Source organism: Taudactylus pleione, unplaced genomic scaffold, assembly GCF_031769625.1.
Source record: "Taudactylus pleione unplaced genomic scaffold, aTauple2 ptg000179l, whole genome shotgun sequence".
Classification (NCBI taxonomy): Eukaryota; Metazoa; Chordata; class Amphibia; order Anura; family Myobatrachidae; genus Taudactylus; species Taudactylus pleione.
In genome coordinates, this window is record NW_028284581.1 from 15832653 (window position 1) to 15847903 (window position 15251).

At 42.9% G+C, this 15251-nt stretch overlaps 1 pseudogene; it reads right to left on the bottom strand.

The window, feature by feature from the left end:
* Window positions 1-1380: 1380 nt before the first annotated feature.
* Window positions 1381-15251, bottom strand: part of LOC148519936 (uncharacterized) — a 37072-nt pseudogene continuing 23201 nt past the window's right edge.

The window sequence follows — 15251 nt, forward strand, 5'->3', positions numbered from 1 at the left end:
TTGAAAATATTGTATAAAATGACCTGCAGGCTGTGTGTATAAGGTGTATATAACACATAAATGCATTCTGTGTTTAGATTTGGGTCCCATTCCCAATATATCTCATTATGGTATGCACATATGCCAAAATACGGAATATTCCGATATCCAAAACACCCCTGGTCCCAAGCATTTTGGATATGGGATACTCAACCTGTATCTACCTGAGGGTTTGTCGGACTGAGATTCTAATGAAAATTTACATTCCCGCTGGGTAAGGATGACTAAAAAGCAAGAACATATGAGCACATTATCACATTACCACATTTAACAATAAATAATAAAACAAAAACAAACAAAAAACAAGCACGTCGTTAAGCAATTACACAGAGCCAAACAATTATCTTAGAGATAAGGCCTAAAGAAAAGGCGCAAAAAATGTTAACTTACTGTATATTATAGGAAAACCAAATACAAGTCAATGAAGGAAAAGAGGAAACATCAGTAAGAGAAGACTATAAACAAACCACATAGAATCCTCAAACTGGAACAATTAAAGGACAGTCAGCAGATAATTACAGATGGACATCCAAGGACCCAAATGCGACAATGTATGGAACAGCTGTCTGTTACTGCAAAGAAGTAAGGTGCAGTTCCGTGTCACTTGGTTTGAATCTGCGATTGGCCATCTCTAGGCAGGGGGTCGCAAGTAATCTAGAGTAATCTAGATTACTTGCGGGGTCGCGGGGTTGCGGGGTCGCAAGTAATCTCCGTCTTCTGGAGAAAGGAAAACAGACTTAGTACCATCACAATGCACTATAAGGTTAGTAGGAATGCCCAAGTGGTAAGAGACATTAGCCAATCTCAAAGCCTTAGTCACAGGGTAAAAATAGTGCCATTTTGCAAGAGTGGTGCAGAGATGTCCCCAAAGTTTTGGAGGTCCCCAGGACACAGATGGGCAGGAAGCATACTAAATTTTATCCTTCCCATGTAAGTAGTGCATGTTCATGAGGACATTTCGACTGCATTGTCAGGGGCAGCTCTGGACTTAGGGAGATGGTAAACACAGTCAATAAATAATTGTGAGGATGGCAATTCCCGTAGTAATTTCTGGAACAGCTCCATGACAAACTAAGTAAGCCCAAGGTTTTTAACTTTTCAGGAATACCATGGATTTTAATATTCTGTGAGATCTGTCCTCCAAATCAGCAATTTTATCTCATAGAGCATCGATTTCAGCTTGAGAGGAGTCATGGGAGGAAATCAGGTCATTATGAGAGTTCAGAAGTTCCCCTGTTTTATTATAAGTGGTCATCCAGGTCTTGGAGCTCCTGGTGGAGTTCCTTGATGGAGGTCTTCAGCAGACATGTCATTCCTGAGGTCTGTTAGAAGCTTGGATCATTATATGAAGAGTGATGGGTTCATCAGATCTAGACCTTCATTGCTACCACATGCATCAGGGGGAGAGACACTGAATGGGGCACTCTGGAGTTCGTTCTCCACCTGGGAACAACCTGCACAAAAAGGGATTGGACATCTTATTTGAGACATCAAGGCAGGCTTAAAAAACTGATGGGGGCGACCAGTTTGGGGTTTTTTGGGAGAAATGAATGCAGTAGAACTGTAAAGCACAATATGGGGGTTAGGTCACATGTTAAGGAGAGCACAGAGGAGGTTTTCCTAGTGAACAGAAAGCTGGGAGCAAGGGGACAGCTGAGTCGCCTCACCAGGCCATCATGTTGATAGACCCACCAATAGGCTTGTGAAGATTGTGCAGAGGTTCCAGATAGGATACAGATGGAAATCTAGTGGAAGGAGACTTCACAGTCAAGTCAGAAGTAGAGAAAGGGGATGCAGGCTTTGTCTGAAAAGTCAAAAAATTAAGGCTGCCTCAGAGCTGTCAGGCACCTTATTGAAGTCTGCTGTGACACTGCAGGGTGTTCCTCTGTGGTGCAGAGTCAGGATAAGCAGAGAGGAGCTGCTGCTAGCATCACTGAGGAGCCAGCAGTGAATGATTTAATCAGGAAGTTGTGGCTGCACATGGTATATATATATATATATATATACTGTATTTATATATATATATATGCGTGTGTATGTATGTATATATATATATATATATATATATATATATATAAAACGATACAAAGAGTGCAGCACTCAGAGGATTCAATATGCAAGAAGGATTTTACTCCTGTGGTCAATGTTTCAATGAATCAACATTTTTGGACGCAAATGTTGATTCATTGAAACGTTGACCGCAGGAGTAAAATAAATTTATAAAATAAACACCGGCAAGGCTGCTCATGGAAAGGCTACATGAATTATCAGAGTTTGAATGGGTTCGTACATGATAATGGCTACACCACGGGTTGGGACATTCCATTTTCCAAGTTGTGTGGACATTCAACATTCCTTGATCTGTGGTGCCACGTATGTGCTGGGAATACCTCATAGAAGGCAATACCACCCACAGTGGTCAGCAGTGGGTGGTATATTAATGATCGTAATCAGCGATATCTGGCAAGAATTGTCCGTGGTAACAGACAAGCGACAATGGTTTAAATCACATCCACGTGGAATGCAGGAGGTACCAGACACATAGCCAGCAGGTCAGTGTAGCGTTTTTTTAGCTTCCATGGGACATGGGAGCAGAAGACCCCCTAGAATGCCCCTGTTAACACTACAACACCGGACACAGTGCCTCACCTGGGCTTGTGACGTCACTAAATGGACCCTGGAGGACTGGCAATATGTGGTGTTACGGGCTGATGGTAGGTTTCAGGTGTGGTGCTGATCCCAGTTTTCAACAAGGCACCAACAAGTTGTCAATAAGGCTGATAGTGATTTCATAATGGTGTGGGGTGTGTTCACGTGGGCATGGGTTGGGTCAACTGGTCCACCTGAACAAGTCATTGACCGGTAACCGCTACATTGCATTGCTTGATGACTATTTGCAGCCCTTCATTGACTTCATATACTCCCAACAATGATGGAATATTCCAGGACGATAACGCACCATGTCATTGATCGCAAGTTGTCCAGAATTGGTTCGAGAAGAGTTCCGACAAATGGTGTAGCCCCCATGTTAGCCGGACATGAACCCAATCAAGCATTTATGGGATGTGATGGACGGGTCCATTCGCAGCCGAGATCCTGCACCTACAAATCATAGCTGTAGAAAGCTATAAAGATGGCATGGGTCAACATCTCTCCAGTAGTCTTCTGTACACTTGTAGAAATGATGCCACGTTGAGTTGCTGCACTCCACCAGGCTAGAGGGGGTTCTACACGATACCAGATATCTATTCCATGACTTTTGGTACTTCAGTATATATGTATATATATATATATATATATATATATATATATATAAACAAGTTAAAGGGATGGCACTCACAGTTTAACTAGAGGATGTAATTAGGTTCGGTGCCCTCCAAACAAAAAGTAGGCAATTAGAATGATCAAAGTGGCTGCAAAAGTATTTTCATGTTTTAGCAATTTATTGCTTTCAGTTTCATCATAAACATTTTAAGACTAACGTGCTCACCTTAAATAGCCACAATCTTATGTGTGACCACTAAATAACCCTGGTCATCCAATGATGACATCACACAGGTCAAAGTGCACACTCACAACCATTATATACATATATGTAATAGGGCCAATACATAAGCAATTAATTGTGGCAATTCCTTGTTTTGCCAATGCCTGAGACAGGTAATCGACAATTTCTATTTACCGATTCCAGCCCAAAATTTATCAGAGTCAACAAGTCAGGGATTTTTAACATGATGTATTTTATGATCTCCCAAGAAATCGCAGATTATCATATCGCCGATCAGATCACCAATGGGGAATCAGTGAATTGCCTCTTAGATATATGGTCTACATAACATGCATGATCAGACGTGATAAATTTACAAATACATAAACATAGATGCCAGACATATAGACTGCATCATTTGTGTAACTTATCATCTTATAATAGGCTGGAACAGAGCAACACAATATATATATATTGTGATAGGATCATTGGTAAAGTGGTCTGTGGCAGGTACATTTGTCCCAGATTCCTGTCTTATGTGTTTTAAACCCCCAGGAGAAAGTCTGCAGTATAGCAGGCTTGAGTTTCGGCTTTTTGAAAAGCCGGTTTGGGACCTGGGGGTTGTGGGTGAGAGGAGAGGGAGGGCTCCACCCACGGCCACTCCAGGTTTTGGTTCTCGCGGCCTGGTAACAGGCTTGTTAGGGTTTCCACCTGAGAGTGGCCAATATAAGCCTAGTTTGGATAAGGCTGAGTGTCTCACCTGGGAGAGCAGGCAGGGAGTTTGCTCAGAGACACTTGGAAACCTAACTGTGAGTGTTGTGCTGTGCTTTTGTTGCTGGCGAGGGCATTAGGCCCTGCCAGGTTCTGGTAGTGAGGGAACTACCTGTGAAGTTAGTGCCCCGACAGGGCTAGGATTTATATTTATGTTTTCTTTATATTTCTGACATTGTACAATAAAGACTGGCGCCGACCAGCTTGTACTTGCATCCAGACTGGTGTGCTGCTTCCCTGCTGCTGTGTGTGTGTGTAAGGAAGGAGTCCTCTACCCAGGAGAGGGACCCCCTAACCTAACTGTGTCACAATATATATATATATATATATATATATATTGCTTCAGCACACTAAAAGAGTTAATAATATGCAAGAATTTACATATTTCACCTACCTGCACTTATAAACAATATACAGCATCAATCACTAATACTGTAGGCAGGGCCAAAACTAGGATCTGTGTCACCCAGGGCAAGGCAATAATTTGGCGCCCTACTCATGTTTTGATATTACTGATTGTTTTATTGTCCCCCCAAACCCACCCTCTATATTAACTTTATCTGCCCATTAATAACAGCACAGAAAAACCCTCTCATCTCACAACCCTCCTCATCACAGTCCCTCACTGCACAGCCTCCCTCAGCGCAGCCCCTCTCCTCTCCCTGCCAGCAACAATAACAATAAACCTGCTAGCTCCTGCATAGCGGGGGGCAGCGCCATCAATGTGGAGCAAGTTTAATGGATGGGCCGGCACTGGCTGCCCACCCCAATGCCGTGCCGTCTTAACGGCTCTTCAACATCACAACGTCTCTCCCAGTCCCAAGAGACACTGCAGGGGGAGGGGGCGGATCAAAAGGTACAGGCAGCAGCAAGCTGCAATGTAGAATAGTAATGGTTCGCCCGGCACAGCAGGAGCCGGGCACACCGCTACTGATAATTTTCCTGCCCCCTAAATGAAGCCTGTGCAAAAAGCTTTATGTCGGCAAGACTATTAGAATGCTCAAAGAGCGTATAGCTATGCATCGGTCGTCAATCAAAAAGGCTAACTTTGGTGTTGAAGCGAGTACACCGCCAGCCGCCAGCCACTTCAAATTGCTAGGGCATAACATTAATGACTTTGTCTTCATGCCCATTGACCACGTACCTCCGATCAGGAGAGGAGGGGACAGACACAATTTGCTACTCCAACTGGAGTGTAGGTGGATTCCCAAGCTTAGAACCATGGTGCCCCGTGGACTGAATGAGGAGTTTATACTCCATTTTTGTAAAACTTGAGTGCAATCTATGATCCGGTTATGGTCGTTTCTTGCGACTATGGTTGTTTATGTGTACAACCTCAGTTATCTTACTGTAATTCTTACCTTCTAGTTCACATATGTTCTCTCCTGCTATCCGTGGTATATATCTGTTTGTTTGTTATTTATATATGTAATTGTCTGTTTTTATTTTTTATTTTGAGTGATTGTCATTATGATGCATATGTCTGCGTCATGGGTGCCAGTATGCGATGTTACTTAGCAACTACTCTGTTATCCATTTAAAAATAATGGTTACCATGAATTTTATGATGGTATGTTACAGTAAGCTCTATATACGAGTATTAGCGCCGGATAGAAGACCCAGCTTCAATCACTATTTGTTTTGTTTTGTTGACAATAATGTATGTTTGATCTGTATTTTATTGATTTTCTTTAGAATAGTGGCGCCGCGTCACTTCCGGTTACTGGGAACCTTGTTGTCTTCCCCGGAACTTGGTCGCGGTCACATTGGTTCCGCCCGCCGGCGTCCAGCATGGCGATGAGCGGCTGCTGTGTCCGGACTTTGTGTCTGTGGGGAGCGGGTTCCTTGTGTGCCAGGTGACATGGGTATTTGGTGAGTCTCAGTGCTCATGTGTTTTCTATTTTGCTAATGATCTTTGGGTATATTTGCTGTTGGTTGGTAAGGGCATTTTACAGCAGTCCCCTGAGGAAGAAGGATCCGAAACAGCTGTTGGGGCTTCTGATTGTCGGGGTTCAGAGCATGACTCCCCCTATACATATCGATACTTGATGCTAAGTACCACTTTGTCTTACCAGTGTTATGTGATGGCTTTTCACCCTGCTATTGGATATTAAAATGTATTATTTTTTCAAACGGTGTGCTGGCTGGATTCCACTTCCGTTTAGGTAGTGGTTAATACCTATAAATATATATAAATATATGTGTTGAGACGAACTTCCGGTCCAAGGGCATCAGAGACACAACTCTGATCTCTCCGCCTGCCCTGGATCCCGCATCTGTTGGTTCTCGCGGTTTTGCTTCAGGAGCCAATTTGTCTTCAGTGGGCTTACCACTGATTGGCTGAGAGAGCCGTCTATCATGGATCTCAGCCAATAAGCGCTTGTCCATAGACTTCAATAGGCACAGGAGGGAAGATATCTCCCCCCCACACTGATACTGCCGCAACCCCCCTCGCGGCCGACTCCGCCGCCACCCCAAGACTGAGGACACCACCAGCACACTGGCACTGAGGACACTGGCGGCATCCCTGCACTGAGAACACTGTCAGCACCCCCGCACAGCCAACACCGGCAGTAACCCCTCACAGCCAACACTGAACGCACATCCAGACTGAGGACACCACCGGCACCCCTGCTCTGCTAACACTGCTAGTATCCCCGCACTGCCAACACCGCTGGCACCCTCACACTGAGACCGCCGGCATTCCCACACTAACTACATCGCTGGCATCCCCGCACTGCCAGCACCACTAGACTGCCGACACCAATGGCACCCCTGTACTGAGGACACCACCAGCACCCCCGCACTGAGACTACCGTTGGCACTCCCGCACTGACTACACCACTTGCAGTGCCGACACTACCATCACAGTAAGTGCACTATTGGTGTTTTCAACCCACACTGTATCCGACCTGCACTGTATCCCGCACTGTATCCGACCTGCATTGTATCCAACCCACACTGTATCCCACACTGTATCCAACCCACACTGTATCAGACCCGCACTGTGGGCCTGATTCAGACCCGCTCGCGAGCGCTCGCAAGCGGGTCGATGTTGGCCCAGTGCGCATGCGCACGATGGAGGTGGCTCCGTCATTCGCATGCGTGAGACCCGGATAGCGACGGGCAAACCGTTGCTCCGGGTCTCGCACCAAAGGGTGTGTGCTGTCGATGTTGAGTGACAGCACGCTCCCTTTGGTGGGCATGTCGGGGGTGTGGCTGGCCAGACGGAGGCGTTCCCATGGGAACGCCTACCATCTGGGACCGGCCCCACTGACATCACAAGTGGTGTCAGTGGGAGTGCTCTGATAGAGCCAAAAGCACTCCAGGGCTTGCGGCAATGAGACCCTACCACAAGGGTCTCGTCGCAAGCCCGATGGTCGTGATGGTCTTGACCATCGCGACCATTTTCCTGGTCGCTCGCTATAGCTGTGAGTGGTCACCCACAGCTATACGAGCGGCCAGGAGGTTGCTCTAAAAATACAATAGGCGGGCACTGATTCAGAGCGAGCGCTCTGAAAGAGCGTCCGGCTCTGAATCAGGCCCTGTGTCCAACCCACACTGTATATGACTTGCTCTATAAAGTGCACTGTATTTGTCCCGCACTGTAACTGACTTGCACTGTATCCAACCCACACTGTATCCTGCACTGTATCCGACCTGCACTGTATACAGCCAGGGGCAGAACTATGGGAGACAATGGAGGTGCCTGCCGCCGGACTCCAGCTCTGAAGGGGCACCTCCTCCATTGTCCACAACATATTCACCCCACTTAGGGGTGTAACTATGTACCCGAAGTGTATCATCACGGCCACCCAATACATGGCACCTCCTCCCGGCACCTGAGAAGCCACAATACACTAGAGCTCCATGTCAGACCATCATCTGCTGCCTTCGTCTATCTATAACCTGTCAGCATGCGAATTGCTACATTACAGTGTCAACAGGGGAGGGGGTCAACAAATTATAACTAGCCTCCGGGTGTCTGGGATGAAGTTATGCCACTCCATACAGCCCACACTGTATCTCGCACTGTAACAGACTTGCACTGTACCCCACACTGTTTCTGCCCCGCACTGTATCCAACCCACACTGTATTCAACCCGCATTGTAGCCAACCTGCACTGTATCTGATCTGCAATGTAACCTGCACTGTATGCGACCTACACTGTTTCTGACCCGCAGGTATGCAACACTGTTTTTATGGTTGGGGAGATTTTGGGGAACAAAAAGGCTGATTGATCTGGGCTTTACATGGGCACAGAGGGCCAGTCATCAGTAGCCCAGTGCCCCCAGGAGGGAAATACAGATTGGGCACTGAAAATAGGCATGTGCTGGGGGCATATGCACCTGTGTAGAGGGCATTTATGTCTGCTGTTGCAATATTACACATGGTTTAGATTTTTTTTCTTTGCTGCTTTACTACGACTACTTTTGTTTTTAGCAAGGATATTCCACGCACAATTTGTAATACATTTTTTTTGTTTTCTATTGAAAGTACTTGCAAGTTAGTTTAATTGGTTACTGCCAGGGTCGGACTGGCCCACAGGGGTACAGGGGAAATCCCTGCTGGGCCCCACTGCCTGAGGGCTCCACCTCTTCTTCTAATGTTAGATTTCATACAGTACATTTGAATTATACATGGTTATTCTATTACAGAGTCAGTTACCTGGTATAGCAGGAACAGGGATGAACAGGCCATGTACTTTTGTATCCATCTTGTCTATCTGTAATGGTTGGCCATTTCTCTGTGGTTGCTGGCCACACTTTTGAAGATAGGCCCCTACCAATATAAAGTGCAAAATGCTGATCGTCCTAGTGCAACCAAAGATGCAGCCGGGGTGCAGATGCTGGGCAATCCCCTGAATAATAGGATATGTTAGTATCTGCCTACTGGCGCATCTTTTAGAAATAAAATTAACCAGTGGGGATGGAAATTAGATAAATAAATAAAAAAGAGATACTTCTCTTAAGTGAAGCATTGCATAGGAGGGATTACCCACATGTAATAAGATAAACATAAGACAAATATAGTGTAACTCAGTTTTAAAAGTCACAATTTTAATGAAATTTCAGATGAAAACCGTGGACTATATATTTGGTCCTGAAGTGATAACCACATGGACAATAATGCATATAGATGACTATGGCTCAGTGAGAGCAAACAATAAAATCACAATAAATGCATATGCAGTGGTAAAAAGGAAAGTCTAAAATAGCACCCGTACCAGAGAGTGATGTAAATAAGGCAGTGGAGTGCAAACAGAGCAGTCTCCGATACTGCTCTGCGTGTCTAAAGATACCTCGCTTGCAGTATTGAATAGCCAGCCTTTGGCCTATGTTGGTGAACAATATTGTGAGCTGAAAGGTGGTCAAAATTGGCTGGAAATGACTGGAACTAAATGCTATTATGGTTAATAATGCTGTAGTAACAGAAAAATGCCCACAATTATGTGTATTTAGCAGTTCTTATAAATTTTTTTAAAAAATACAGATGCAAAACCAAAACACGTGAGGGTAGTTTTGGTAAAACAAAAACCGAAACCAAAACACAAAGTTAATACAGATCCAAAAGCAAAACACGGGGCTGGCGCACATCTTTTATATATATATATATATATATATATACATATATATATATATATATATACATATATATATATATATATACACATAAACACATACAAAAACCCGATTTATTACAATTTATTAAAAAAGGGGCATGACATCCATGTATAATTTTGTATTTGTACATGCTCACACATATATATCTACAGTATATATATATATATATATATATATATATATATATATATATACACACACAGGTTGAGTCTCCCATATCCAAAATGCTTGGGACCAGGGGTATTTTGGATATCGGAATATTTTGTATTTTGGAATATTTGCATACCATAATGTAATATCTTGGGAATGGGACCCAAATCTAAATAGAAAATGCATTTATGTATTATATACACCTTATACACACAGCCTGAAAGTAACTTTATACAATAATTTTAATAATTTTGTGGCTCAAAAAAAGTTTGTCTACATACGTGACATTCATTTTTGTTTCATATATACCTTATACACAAGGCCTGAAGGTAATTTTATACAATATTTGTAATAATTTTGTGCCTTAAACATAGTTTGTGTACATTGACCCATCAAAAAGCAAAGGTTTCACTTTCTCAGTCATGCTAAAAAAAATTCTGTATTTCGGAATATTTCATATTTCAGAATATTTGAATATGGGAGATTCAACCTGTATAATATATACATAGAAAAAGAGAGAGAGACAGAGAAAGAAAGCTATGCATAAATTAAGTATAGTGACAACAGTATTTAGTCAACCATCTTTGGTGTTGCAAATGGTGTCCTAATGAAGATTGAGGATAGGACATAGGTTTCACCACCTTTAGCTGTGAGTAGCCGTCTCCCTTTTGCTCTTTTCTTCCTGACCCCCTCTATAAACTTATTGCAAAACAGGATGGACCAATTGTCTGCTTCTCGTTTCTTAGATAATTTCTAGGCTTCCATAGATTACAGAATTTTCATGGTAATATACTCCTGCTAAAAATAAGAAGAGTGCCAAGAACCTGTTTGTTTTAATAGAGTATGGCACTGGTTAAATTATAGGGATTTGACCAATGACCAACTGCACAATCACTGGTTCAGAAACATGCTGATGTCCTCATAATTTAACTATAATGCAGACATTACTATTTCAACTACAGTGCACTGCACTCACTCTTATAATGTTGTCCCTGTCTCCTAAAGAACAGCTCCCATCACATCAAGGGCTAACTGGTAGATTGGGAAAGAAAATGTATGTTAAACATATCATCAGCACTATATTATCAGCTTAGATATGTCATCACTTTGTCCAAACTAGGCAACCTGTGAAACAACATGTTCTTATTAAGAGACATAGTTCAATGAAATCTGATCAATCAGTTAGTTATTTAATCTCAGACCCCCAGTGCACAGCAATAAAATATTCATAGACATACTGATTTATTTACCTCCCAAGCAACAAGTCAGGGGATATAATGCAAAACAACAGGGATTGCGTTTTACCAAAAGCAATTAGGTTTATGAAAAATGTAACCTAAGCAAACTGGTAAAACAAAACCATATGTGTCACAGTTAACCACACGGTACCGATTTAAGTTCTAGTGATGTTTTACATTATGTCAACAAGTTTTCAATGCATTGCAGCTGTAAGATATTTTGCTACACTCTGCAACATGCTATTCAGCAGTTGTTGAGACTTGGAGGCCGTGAAACCAAAAAGAAAAAGTCTTTGCCTCCTAATAAAGGAAGGAGTGTTTATGGATAAGTGGCATTTTGGAGACAAGGCTGACCAAGATGTTATAGATTATAAAAGCATTGTCTGTGAAAGCATCTAATGTCTACTGGAAAAAGTAGGGTGCACATGAATTATGCTGTTACTTCAGATTGGTGTATCGTTTTTTCCATTTATACCTAATGTGGACTGGAAGGATGACTGAAGAGCTGGTGTCCATCAAAGTGTTACATTATGTATCAAAGAGCAAAGTAGAAGCATTGGAAATGACCCAAGAATGTCTAGTCCATTTCAGACCACTCAGACCTGCCCCTTTGACCTATTCTTTTTCCACTGAGTCTAAAGCAACTTGGGACAATGTTTATAAACCTCTCCTTGTAAGAGAGTTTTCCTACTGGGTAAAAGCGGGAAGCTGTTTTTTACTCCACATTATCTCCAAATTCCTGTAAAGAAATACATTGTTATGCTGCCTGAGAAATTAAAATGCATTGTACCATTCAACCTTGCACCTCTGTCCTGAACACCAGAGAGCAACTAGAGGATCATGTGTTTACTGCTGAAAACTTACAATATTGAAAGTAAGGTACAGTACACAAGGATCTATGGAGCATATTGCAATTTCCCTGGAGCCTTATTTTGAACAGCTCCTTATCACATTCATCCATTTAAGAGTAATGTGAGCTACTCATCCAGACTTCAGAGCCTAGTTATGGAAACATTACATGTCCGTTCTGGGAAAACCGAGTGGTTAGCAAAAATCTGTAAGGCTGAGCGCATTTAAATTGGAGGCTTATTTGAGTAAGATTTGTTTTTTGTGGCTCACATTAAGTAGCTATTAGCCACCTGACCGCAGAGGTTGTTGTTATGTAATAGAAGGGGGCAAAGTGATTTTATCTGCATCATTTTAGTGTACTTCCAGAAGAATCTGATTATTTCCTGTAACTGTACATTATTTTACAGGTTCAAATGTATTTGATGCAAATTGTTAGCAAAATATATTTAATAGGTCACCTCACATTAATTGTGATATCATTTTGATTTAGATTAGACAACATATGATGGTAAAGTTAATTTAAATCATGTTGCTTTGAGGAAAGCTATCTGATTTCTGCACTTAAGATTTTTAATCATGTTCCAGCTGAATACATTTTATCTAAAGTATCCCCCCTTGTTGACCTTCTTGCTCAATAAACCAAACTACATTATTTTATACTACCAACACGTCGCATATGCAATAGAGTACCAAAGGAAAAAAATATCTATTATTATAGGTCACAATGGTAACGTTTTATACAGCAATAATATTCCACAATTATAACATTTGGCCGCATACTGTATAGTCACGATTGTACCAATAGCGTACAGTCACTATACTGTCATAGTTATATGTAATATAATTAGTAGTAATATGCCATTAATATGTCCATCATTGGCAATGCCAAAGCTAAGCTTATTAAAAGTAATATGGCCATCAGTAGTAATATGCCTTAATATACCCATCAAAGGCAATACTTAGTAATCTACTACCAATAGGCCATTACTTTGCTATAAGCATTAATATGACTATAATGTGTCCTTAAGTAGATATACACGAGTATACATCCACAAACATCCCGCAGTAGAAGGATCAGGCGGCACTCCAACAGACTTTCAAATGTCAACAGTGCTTTATTCCATGAGCCGACGTTTCAAGACATGGACGGTCGTCTGTTCACCAGGGTGTGCACACCTGGATAGGTTCTTGGAAACTAACTGCTGGTCCTTCACTGTAGCTTAGCAGTAGTGCCGTTGCTGTTGCTGTTGGTGTAATCAGGCCAGTTCAGCACCTCTGTGAGGAGCTGAGATGGCTCCTGCTGGTGAGCGCTGATCCTATACTGCAGCAAGCGGTGGAGCACCCACCACCACTGCTGTGTATACTGCAGTGAGTGACAGTGCACTGATGCTGCATGGTTAGCAGGGTTTTGGGAAGCCTGCCTGACCCCTGTCTCCCGGCTGCACATTATACAGTGCAGCTAGCTGGCTGGGGCTCCGTACAGTGGTGACTGCCCATAAGTTCTGTGAATGCAGAAGGGCCCTCAAGGATACCTCAGAGCCAAAAGGGTGACTATTTTAGAATGGTTTTACCTTGGATTCCAGCACCCACTGGAGGGACTGTTGGCCAGCTATTATCCGATTACACCCCATTCCTCCCCCACCTTCCACCCAACTCTGTTGTTTCCCTATTGTTATTCTGTTTGTCACACTGCAGTTTTGTCACACTCTGCTCCTCACCCTCTGACTCCCTGTCACTTTCTGTTCATCACCATCTGCCTTTCCCAGACACCCTCTGCCCATCACCCTGTGTCTCTCCCCTCAACCCACTGCTCATCACCCCCTGCCTCTGGCCATTATCCTTTGTTCATTGCCCTCTGCCTCTGCCCATTACCCTCTGCCTCTACCCGTCACCCTCTGCCTCTGTCCATTACCCTCTGCCTGTCACTCTGTGCCTCTCCCATCACCCTCTGCTCAACACCTTCTGCTCATCTGCCTCTGGTCATTACCCTCTGCCTCTCCCCATCATCCTCTGCCTGTCACCTCTACCTCTGGCCATTACACTGTGACTTGTAAAAAAAGAAGAGGGAAAAGGACTCCTGTAGCGGGGCACACTCCAGTAGAATATAGGGTTCACATAAAATATACCTTTTATTTAAATTATTAAAATATTACTGCCAGGCAAGAAAAAAACACACATACATATTGAAATAGTGCAAATAAAAAACAATAAAATACAAAAATAAGATATGTAGTTCACAACTGGACGTCACCTATACCTCAGGTAATATAAGTAATCTCTGAGTATGATATACAGTATATAATTGTGATAATAGTCAGCACAAATAATGTTTGAAATAAATCCCTCCTGGTAATATAGGGTTAAATCGATGTAAAATCAATATAATAGAGGAGACATACCTTGTATGCAAACAAAACATATCAATTGGGTACAAGAGTGCATATGTGAAGTAAATCTTCACGTGCTAAAGTGAGGCGAGATAAGTGAAACATAAAGAAAATACAAAACGTATTTAAAAGGCGGATCACCATGTTATGATATACAATATAATGCACAATTGCTCAGTAATTGGAGGCGTCCCTCCCTTCTGCCTGTGAGAAAGGGGGTAGAGAAGTCCTGACTGGATAGTATTGAACAATAAGAGATGGTTGCACTTATAAGTCAGATGCTGCTTTTCCTCCTCATGCAAGTATCAGACGAGGAATGAGTGTCACTGACATATGGCAACTAAGAAATAGTACAGATTGCCTCTGCTCTTAGTGTCCTCCTAACAGGGACTCTGGGTTAGGAGGACACTAACAGCAGAGGCAATCTGTACTAATTCTTGGAGGGTCAATTGTTTAGTAAAAGTAGTGGTGTTCCTACTTCCTCTCTGGGATGATGAATGACTCCCAGCAGCAGCAACAGAAGCAGCGGCAGCAGTAGGCGTAGCAATGCTGGATCCGCTGGAGGAATCCCGGATAGGAGAGTCAGTCATGCCAGTGACATGGCCTGCGGGACTACTTCCGATCCTGACTAAGGAGGAAATTGACGAGGAGGGAGTTGACGGTGTGGTTTGCAGGCGCTTGGATACAACACGACAACGGGATTTA